The sequence below is a fragment of the Belonocnema kinseyi genome, chromosome 9, assembly GCF_010883055.1.
Source record: "Belonocnema kinseyi isolate 2016_QV_RU_SX_M_011 chromosome 9, B_treatae_v1, whole genome shotgun sequence".
NCBI classification, from domain to species: domain Eukaryota; kingdom Metazoa; phylum Arthropoda; class Insecta; order Hymenoptera; family Cynipidae; genus Belonocnema; species Belonocnema kinseyi.
This window is the reverse complement of record NC_046665.1, coordinates 36,706,219-36,716,083: the sequence shown is the minus strand read 5'-3', so window position 1 is coordinate 36,716,083 and position 9,865 is coordinate 36,706,219. Positions and strand designations below refer to the sequence as shown.

Sequence of the window (9,865 nt, the reverse complement as noted above, 5' to 3'; positions counted from 1 at the left end):
TTTTACTTACAAAAAAAGTTCTTAGGTTCAAAAAAACATTCAGTGAACTGAAAAACTGTGGTCGGTAATATAGGTATTTAGCTGTGTCACATGCCCTTAATCCGTTTCCGTCAGTCAGACAAGATTATAAACAATAAAATTAGAATGCAGGCTTCGTAAATTTCATGACAATTTCTAAGCATCGTTTTTTATACTTTGTATGAATTGAGCCTTATGGAAGAAAAATTAACGAAGTTTTTTTATTTGCTACAAGAAAAAACTCAATTTTAATTATAAAAAATGGCTCTGTCGTACTATCTACTTGATATTGCAAGTCACGTAGAGTACAAGCATCAATGAACCTCAATTTTTTGGATCTTTATGAAACCAACATTTTTTAACTAAAATTTTTGTCTATGAGACAAATAGGTTCTTTGAAATACACAAAATACTTGTTCTTACCATATTCTATGATTGTTTACATACGCTACACGAATCGAAAGTTAAATTTCAGATATAAATTAACGTACAAAATAAGTCTGTTTTTATTGAGGGCGCCTAGATTATAATTTAAGCTTTTGCAAGTGGTTATTCGATCTTAAGGGCAAATCATGTACTTTTTCCAACATTCTCATAATTTAACTAAAGAAGATATATCTCGCTCAAATTTGTGGAAATTGACGGAAAATATATCAGCGCACGTCCGTCTTGCCCATTGCAGTTTCTATTTTCTTTAAAAAATGAAATTTTATTAACTCTTAACGAAGAATTTAATAGGGAAGGTGGCTTTAGTACCATGCCTATAACAATTGAAGGTACTAAAGCCAATTAGGAGTCTTCCATATATGACGTAATGCTTTCAGGGCGGACAGAGGGTTCAAGAGGAGCTGTTATGGTCCTGTTACGATGGGAGAGGACTGAGGGTTCGAGAAATGTTATGTGAGAAATGCTACGTAAAAATTTTTTTTAATGTAAAATTTTATTACAAAGTAAAGTAATATAAGAGGGTAGCAAGAAGTGAAAACAAAAAATTTGAAAAACGAAGTGTCATTCCCAAAATTCGCTATGAGTAGTTCAATATTGTTATTAAGTATGGCTAATCGTTTCGAAATTTTTCGACGACTAGTCCTTGTCCTTTTCCAGCTCCGTCAATTTTCATGACGACTAGTCGCAGCTTTTAAAAAAATATTTTTTGATGGATTTATACGAGTGGAGGTATTCTATCAGGATAAATCGTGGTTAAAAAAAACACGTTTGACCACCGCGCTGAGAAGTTGAAAATTTACATTTAAAGTTACTCATGTAAAGTAAAAACTTGATTCAAGGTTTAAAAAATTTAGGATTTCTCTGTGTGTTCAAAAATTATTGCGATTTTTTTATGTGTAGCTACAATTTTCAATAAAAAATAATATCTATATGATCATATTTTTTATCCAGTTGGAATATGTATGTGTGTATTTTTTGTATTTGGTTAATGGGATTCATAGGACACTTTAAAATAGTCAAAAAATGAAAAATTAGAATTCTTAACAGATGTATAATTTGTATAAAGAAAACAATAAAAGATATATGTAATATATATTTTTTTGTTTGACATAAACTTAATCCAAAAAGTTTATTATTTTTTTTGACATTTCAAAAGATGCTAACTTGATCAAAAATTATTTTTTTGAAAACGTAATATATTATATTATTATTTTGTATCGAAGTCAATGCACATACAAAATTGGTTGGGCCCAAAAAACATCAAAAAAAGTTCAGTAATATATGGAAGACCCCTTATATGTGAATAGTCCATAAGATTTCTTTAGAAAGTACGCTGAAATATACGAGACATTGCCATCAGAGGATTTTTGAAAAGTTTGAAAAAATTATGGAAGTTAGAGGCGACATAAATTACGTGAGGCCTTTGGTGGAAAGAAGCGGGGAGGGGGTCAGCAAAAATAAAAACTTAATTAAAATTTTGTTTACGTTTCTTTGCTTAAAATGTTGATTTTTTATTGGATTATAATCTTAAATGGGAATTAAGATTTTGTCTGAATTATCTTCAGGTTTTTATTTCAATCCTATGGAGCTAAATGCCTCTTATATGTATTATTATGTCATAACCAAGAGATTATTAAAAGATTATAAAATTAAAAGAGATCCAGAACGATACTAAAAAAACTATTGCAAAGATATCAACATTTAAATTTGTTTAATTTAAAAATACTAAATATTTGCCCACATAAAATTCCGTAATTTTTCATATTTCAGTATATAAATTGTTCAACCTCAAAAAATGTTCAATTGGATAAATTTTCCTCACTTTCAAATGAAAACTGTTGAGTTGAAACTATTTTTCCGAATAAAAGTTACATTTAGTGAGCTTCAATTTTTAATTTCAAGTAGTTGAAATTTCGAGTTTTTGGTGTTAAGGTTTATTAATCAAATTCGGACTTAGTCCTTATCATGTTATCAAGTCTGCTATATTTTTTTCAGTTTAAATGCCTTGATAAAGACTTGTTATGTGGTCGAAACATGTCGAAAAATCATTAGTAAGCCTCAATTTTAACAGTTCAACTCGAATTAGTAAAATTCCTCATTTGGAAATTGTACAGTTTTTAACGTTTGGATTGATCGTTTTCTTCAATTTAGAATGTTGAATATTTGAAAGAGCTTGAAATGTTCTAATATCATGAGAAATTTATTATTTTAAATTTTGAAGTGTTTTGTGTACATTTTAAAGTTTCGAAGAATCACAGTATTAAATTTGGATACTGTCTGTAAAGAAGATTTTTTTATTTGTAATGAATAACTTATCCTGGGACAGAAAGAAAAGATGAAAAATTCTTATCTTGTGCGAAAAATAGTTTTGAAAAGGAATAGTATAATTGGAATAGATTGATTGAAAAATTTATATTGATAAATTTTTAATGGTAAAATCCTTGTAAAACTCAGCCAAAATTCCGCTTCGAAAATGTACTCTTTGCTTTGTAAAAAAACATTTCTTTCCTTAAACCTTGTTTCCAATTTAGTGAAAATTTACTATTTTTTATGTAAATAACTTCTTTTAATGATTCAAATTACCGCACACGAATGAGAAATTTACCCTCAAATTTATCTATCCCAACAAAAAAATTAAATCCCTATGAAAAGTCTGCGTATAATTCACCAGGAAAGAGCTAATTGAACACGACTTGAATTATCATTAAGCTTGAAAAGGAAGAGCTTTTTTGCCATATTTCTGTTATCCAATTATAATTTCCCAGTATATGAGCACGCTTTCTGAACTGTAAGGTTGACCGGAGGAATTAAGTCTCAGTGTGTGCAATTGCACGCGCGATACACGCGTTCAGTTCCGTTCCTTCGTTGGTTTAATTGGGTGGAAATAATTAGAGATTCCAGCGAAAGTGCGCGGAAGAAGACGTCCTTCTTTCTTTAGTCTTTAGACGAGTCCAGTGCAAACGACGTCAAATTACTCTTCACACAAACCACTTCCATTTTTCAATCTTTATGATTTCAATAACTTTGTACATGTCACTAATTATTAATTAAAAATCACTTTTAGTACTTAAATTTTGATTCGATTTTATTAAATAATGGCACGTTTTTTAAAAGCTTAAATTAAAAAGTCCTTATTTTATTTCATATTATTATCTTCCATGTGCAGAAAACTTTACATTGAAACTTAGTAAAACAAACATAGTTACATTCGGGGTCGTTCAAAAATAGGAAACGCCTTTAGGGGAAGGGGGTAAACAAAAATACTGCGCTTTGTTACGAAGGGGGGGGGGGGGGGGGGGGGGGGGGTTCTACGCAACGCTGTCAAGAGATATACTTCTATAGAAATTTTTGCATTAAATATATGCAATGTTTTGTAATCCAAAAAGTAAGTTTTTCCCCGCAAAATAACATAAAAGATGAAAAGTTCTGCCCCTAATGTTCTCAAAATAAATTACTTTTTAAAAATATTTATAAAGGTATTGGAAAAACATTCAACATATTTCAATTTTACGTGGAATATCCGTTATTTCTTATGAAAATATGTTATTAATTTGCGCCAGTTTGTAGCCAAAGCATGATCTTTGAGCTAAAAAAATGGTAAAAATTAAAAAAAAGGTATACTAAAAAAAAAGCATTCAAAATTTTGAATTTAAGATTCACGTCTAATTTTTTAACTTACTTTTTATATTTCTTATTTTATAAATGATTTTAATTTAAATTGTAACGAATTTTTCGTTCAAGTTCAGAGCCTTGAAACGAAATACTAAAAATATCGAGTGGTATCATATTTATTGCCTGAGTAGTATTTATAAACGGAATAATTATTAATTCAAGGGGAAAAAATAATAATTCGGGTTTCAATAAAACTGAGCTGTCTCTTATTCAATGAATTACTTTTTGTGACAAAATTTACGTAACATCTAAGGGGGAGCAGTAAAAAAAGACTACGACGCGTTAAAAGGGCAAAGGGAGGATTTAAGAATGCTCAAAAAAGAGTTAAGTATTTTTTTAACGACTCAATGCAAATGAACGAAAAATACTTTTTCACTGCCAGAAACCCATAATAATTCATTAAAATATTTCTGCTAGAGGTAATTGCTTATGTAGTTTTAAGACGGATGGGAAGCCCCTGAGGAGCTCCCCTGACGCTGAAGCTATAAACTAAAAATTTAGATTTGACACATCGAACGAAAGTTGGTATCAATTTAACTTATTTTGTCTGTTTGCAGGGTCCCTGTTGATTCTGTTGACAAATTCAGTTTCAATTTTCGAGAACAAGTTGATTTACGTTTGATTCACGCCTTCTCAAAATTAATAATTATTATATATTTATCGATGTTGACTGACCTGTTAATTAAATTTGATTACTTTTAGAAAGATCGTTTTACAGTTTTAAAAGGTTTCTAACAATGTCTTGAGTTTTAGAATAGAATTTTGCGACTTATATGATATTGCTAGGTATAGGTCCACAAGAGACAATGTTTATTTAACAAATTTTATTTTTTATACAAGCTGGTAAAAATTCTTATGTTTTGCAAAATGAAGTGGAATATTTGTCCTCAATATCAATCAAAAACAATTTTCCCACTACATCGAAAAAAGTTTAAATCAAAAAGATTTTTGGATCTAGGGAGTTAAAAATAATGCCATTAAAATACTTATTAATTTCGAAGGAAGACATTTTTTCTAAAATTTGTATGGTTCTTAATTATGGCAATGTTGTTTTTGTTTCTAAAATTGCGTATCGATTGCTCATATCGACTATGCAATATAGAATCAAGTTCAGGTAGGTTCGTATAAAGATTCAAATTACGATTATTTTGTATAAAAAATCAAGAGTTGTTCTGTGTATGGAATCAAGTCCATTTTTATCGATTCTGAAATTTTTACTTTTGGTGATGAAATAAACATAATTAGGAAGTTTTGCATCATGATAATTTAAATTGTTTATATTTTATTACTCGTTTCAGAACGATCTATTTCTTTATTTTATATCAAAAAATGGAACTGTCAAAAAATAGACTTGATTTCATATACAGAGCAACTCTAACCTGACTTTTTATATGAAATAATGGCCACTTGATTCTTATTTATACGGATTAGGCAGAACTTGAATCCATATTGCATGAAGCCGTCGATTTTCGTGTCGAATTATGATAAAGAATTAATTATAATAATGTTATTTCGAAATTTCAGCTGTCACTCTGTGGTACACAAAACTCTGAGACAAAAGAATTCCAAGCAGGTGGAAACGCAGGAACTGTTTTCTTAGCTGAATTAACAATTCATAATTTTAAAAAGAACCTCTAACATGTTTGCAGACAATTTTTTCCGTATGTATAAATGGAATTTTTGTTGAGTAAAGCATGCGCTATATTTCCCCAGGTTATCTTGCGCACGGTGATTTCTGGCTGATAAATAATATGACACTGAGATATACTCGTCGACTACGTCAGCTGAACGAAATTAAATTAAAGTGTTTTACCCGCATCTACATATTATCTAAAAAATTAACATGCGGGTCTTGCAAATGCCAACTTGCCGCTGTCTATTTCCATATCCTAATGCGAGTTCTTACATATGTTATGTGTGCCTTATGTATGTAATTCTGTTTCCTGTGCAGGATCCGTCTGTGGTTAACGGTAGCGTTCCAAACATATCATTTTGTGAAACCACAAGAGAAGGAGGAATTAGGATTCTTCTTTTCATTCTAGTACTATAATCATTATTTTCTCACTTTTTTTATTTATATACGTAATTTGACGGTTTCATCTTCTCTGTTATAAAAAAAACACAATGTATCACTCCTGAGAAATTGTAGAAAATATATAATATAATATTCATTTTCTTTCTCCTTTTATATTTTTCTTCTCCTTTGGCATATTCAAGTATTATGGTTAGATGTTTAAAATAAATCAGTAAATAATTGTGTATTACTTATTTAGCCAGACTTGCTTTAAAATTATCAAAGTGTATTTAATTTATTTTTATTTATTGTTTGAGATACAATTATTTTTAATTGTATGAGGATTAAATTTATCTATTATTTTTTCGAATGAACCAAAGCGCAATTTCCACATAAAAACACTTTTTAGCAGCATATAATTTTTTATCACCAAAAACAGGGTTTACACATTGTATACTTTTTGCCACTTTTGTGTTAAACTGAATTTTTGTTGAATATTTTGCTCACTTTTTTGCGAATTTTTGAAGGCAGAAAAAGTTCGCGAAGTGATCGCGGAGAAATCCGGCGGCAAACTGAACTTTCGACAGAAGAAAACGTATACATTGCTTGTGGTCCGCGTAGAATCCGTATATCTACTGGTGAACGGGTTAGGTGCTAATAAGGTACACACAACTTCCGGTTTCGTGCGAAACGTCGCATCCTAGTGATTGCGTCACAGTTTATCATTGTCAACATAGTACCTTTTGATTTTCTCTACCTTTGAATGCTCTATTGAATAAAATAAGAACGCTATCACGATAATAATGTGTGATCTACGTGTATACATTGTAGAATGTACAGTGTACATAAATATTATCACACCAAGAAAAAATTCGAGTCTTTCGCATTCAAATCGTCCAACTTTTATCACTGTTTTTACGACAAATTCAACCTATTTTGTTTTTAAAATCAATTAATTGGGATTTAAGAATTGTGTAATGAGCGCTCCCCAAAAGGTAGGAAACTGAAAGGCAATATTGAAAAATTTGAAAATTTATATGCTACAAAAAAATTTTGTATCAGAAACCTTAAGATAACAAATTTTACATTTTGCTTTTTCAGAATTACACAATTGTAAATTGAAACAATCAACATGGAGAAAAATTTCAAGACATGAATTTACAGAATCGCGTGTTTTTAGAGCTATAATTTTTACGTGCTTTAAACTCTCATACTCTATGATCCTAAAGCATAGAATTTGAGACCTGAGAACATAGTAGCGTGGCCTAATGCCTGAAACTTCGAGACCTATGCTTTAAAAGCAAGGGTTCCGATACCTTAGGTCTGGTGCCAAAGATTGATAAAATCAAGAAGCACTGCAGTGAATTAATCTCCCCAAATTTCTCTCCATGTAAGAATGAAGTATAGTAAGATTTAGTAAACACAAATTTAAATTAAATGTATGAAATGCATGACTGTGAGGACCATATATTTTATTCAATGAACAACTGACTTTTTCATTTCTGGCCTCCCAGGGGGAAATTAACCACCGGCACAGTACAACGCCAGTACCGCCGGTCGGAGTTCAGTACTGGCGCGTTACTGTTAGAATACTAGCAGGACTACTGGTTTTATACCGGTAAAACCCCTAATGATAACAATGTTCTGTACAGACTTGCAGTATTTATCCAGTACTGGGCTAGTACTTACATTTGGTACTGGTGCGGTATCCTCTGTTAATACTGGCCCAGTGCTGGCTCAACCAATACTGCAAACTCAGCGAGGTACTGACCTGTAGTACTGGGCCAGCACTGAAGTTCACCACTGGGCCACTACTGCAGATTAGTACAGGACAGATACTGGTCAGGCTCCAAGTGATGACGAAGGTATCCCAGATATAAATACTCCACCGGCCCAGTACTTGTCTAGTACCACCTGTCGGAGTTCCAGTACTGGCTGGTTGTATTGTTCAAGTACTATGCCAGCACTTGCTGTAATGCTTGGAGGTACTGGCCTGTCAGTACTGGGGCAGTACTGCCGAACCGCTGGCGTACGAAAATGCCGGAGTTAATTTTGAAAATGATAAAAAATTATTTAATTGTTTTAAAGACCATCCATTCATCATCATACGATTACATATCGTCCGAATATTATTTATAATTACAAAAATATAATTTTCAAACTTTTGGCTAAATATTAATACCCACTGTTTCTATGATCTAAAGATATAACAAAAAAGGTATTTAAAAAATAAATAATAATTGACTGCGAGTATTTTGACAATACATGTTAATGGCACTGCTTAGAATGAATACATATATTACACTTTTACACATTAAATTACAAATAATATTTCTAACGCTACGGGGTTTTGAACCTACGTCTATGTACCTAAATCTATCGCCTAGCAGTTGGGAGTGCTAACCACTGCGCTTTTCCGACAAGTTGAAACTCTGTGAAAAAGCCATCCTCATAAGCTACGGTTCAGAAAAATTTAAAACAACAATTTTTGAACTCTTTTTTTCTCATTAATCTTTTTACCATCATACGACATCAAATAGATATAAAATAAACTAACTGTTCACGTAAATATAAATAAAATAATTTTTGAATAAATTATATAAATCGATTACAATTTTGCTTCGTGTAATATTTTTTTTTTTCGCGTTTTAGACCATTTTAAAAGTTGTGATAATAACATTTAATGAGCATTTAAAATTTGTATCGACGGAACTTAGAAATTTTACCACGTTGCGCAACAATTTTTCACCAGATATGTTTACCACTCCTAAGCCAGTAGTACACCAGTATAATGCCGACCGTTGGCTGAACTCTTGCGCCAGTAGTAGACACAGTATCACGCCAACCATTGGCTGTACTCTTATCTCGGTTGTCAATCAGGATTTGAAGTTATTATGTGGCCAGAACTACGCCAATCACTGGCGAAACACCGATGCCGGTATTTAACCAGTAATGCATTTTAATCCTAAGCCAGTAGTACACCAGTATAATACTAACCTGTGTTTCAACGCTTGTATAAGTATTTGACCAGTTATACGTATCAGTACTGCGCCAGTAGTAGATCCAATATCACGCCAACCATTGGCGAGGATGCTGTGTCTGTATAAAACCAATGGTAATGGTCAGTACTGGGTCAGTTGCAAACCAATACGATACCAATCGTTGGTTAAACTCATATGTCACTATATTTCACTAGTAATAAATATTATTCCTATGCATATAGTACACCAGTATCATACCAACCGTTGGATGAACGCTTATGTCAGTATTTGACCAGTAGTACGTATCAGTACTGCGCCAGTAATAGACTCAGTATCACGACAACCACTGGCTGAACTCTTATGTCGGTTGTCAATCAGTACTTGAAGTTGGTGTGTGGCCACTGTTACTTCAATCGCTGGAGAAACGCCGGTGCCAGTATTTCACCAGTAACGCATATCGCTCCTCAGCCAGTGGTACGCCAGTATGATGCTAACCGTTGGTTAAACTTTTATTTCAGTATTTTACCAATAATCCGTATTAGTACTGCGCCAGTAGTCGATCCAGTATCACGCCAACCGTTGGCGTAACTCCTGTGCCGGTATTACACCAGTGGTCATGGTCAGTACTTGGCCATTGATTTCAAATCGTAGATTTCAAATTATTTATGTCTTACGGTCCAATCGTAAATCGAAAAAATAAATATGAGTCAAAAAAACATGTTCTTCGAAACTC

The 9,865-nt window shown here is 32.1% G+C and overlaps 1 protein-coding gene across 2 annotated transcripts in view; it reads right to left on the bottom strand.

Annotated features, from left to right (window-relative positions):
• The window catches only part of LOC117180398 (uncharacterized protein DDB_G0284459-like), a 201,729-nt gene that overhangs the window by 64,580 nt on the left and 127,284 nt on the right, over positions 1–9,865 (bottom strand). The window contains exon 1 of one of the 2 annotated variants that reach the window (XM_033372889.1): positions 6,659–6,695. The exons of the other annotated variant lie outside the window; for it this stretch is intronic. The gene's annotated coding sequence lies outside the window, so the exon portion shown is untranslated. Of the gene's footprint in view, positions 1–6,658; positions 6,696–9,865 lie in introns of those variants that run through there. 2 annotated transcript variants of the gene reach the window in all.